The sequence below is a fragment of the Neophocaena asiaeorientalis genome, unplaced genomic scaffold (genome assembly GCF_003031525.2).
Source record: "Neophocaena asiaeorientalis asiaeorientalis breed wild unplaced genomic scaffold, Neophocaena_asiaeorientalis_V1.1 scaffold119, whole genome shotgun sequence".
Classification (NCBI taxonomy): Eukaryota; Metazoa; Chordata; class Mammalia; order Artiodactyla; family Phocoenidae; genus Neophocaena; species Neophocaena asiaeorientalis.
Window position 1 is genome coordinate 733,134 of NW_020175821.1, and position 507 is coordinate 733,640.

A 507-nucleotide genomic window follows, 5' to 3' on the forward strand; every position below is an offset into this window, starting at 1 on the left:
TTTTGTTTTGTTTTGTTTTCCAGTACGCGGGCCTCTCACTGTTGAGGCCTCTCCCGTTGCGGAGCACAGGCTCCGGATGCGCAGGCTCAGCGGCCATGGCTCACGGGCCCAACCGCTCCGCGGCATGTGGGATCCTCTCGGACCGGGGCATGAACCTGTGTCCCCTGCATCGGCAGGTGGACTCTCAACCACTGCGCCACCAGGGAAGCCCCGTAGCATACTTCTTAATCGTACATTTTTATGGGATATACCCAAAGGAAAGAAATGAACTGCAAAAAATGTTAAACTGTTTTCATTTGCCATCTTGTTAGTAATATTGGGTTTTTTCAGAAATGGTTTTATATATGTAATAGAATAGAAAATAAATAAATCGTGCTAATGTTATCAGGAACCAAGATGTTGATTATACTAGGAAGAGATACAAATATAAAATCAAGAAAGTTGGATAAAATCCCTGAAATCCTACATTTAGTTAGAAAAAGGCAAACTGACCAACTCAGTAGCAAC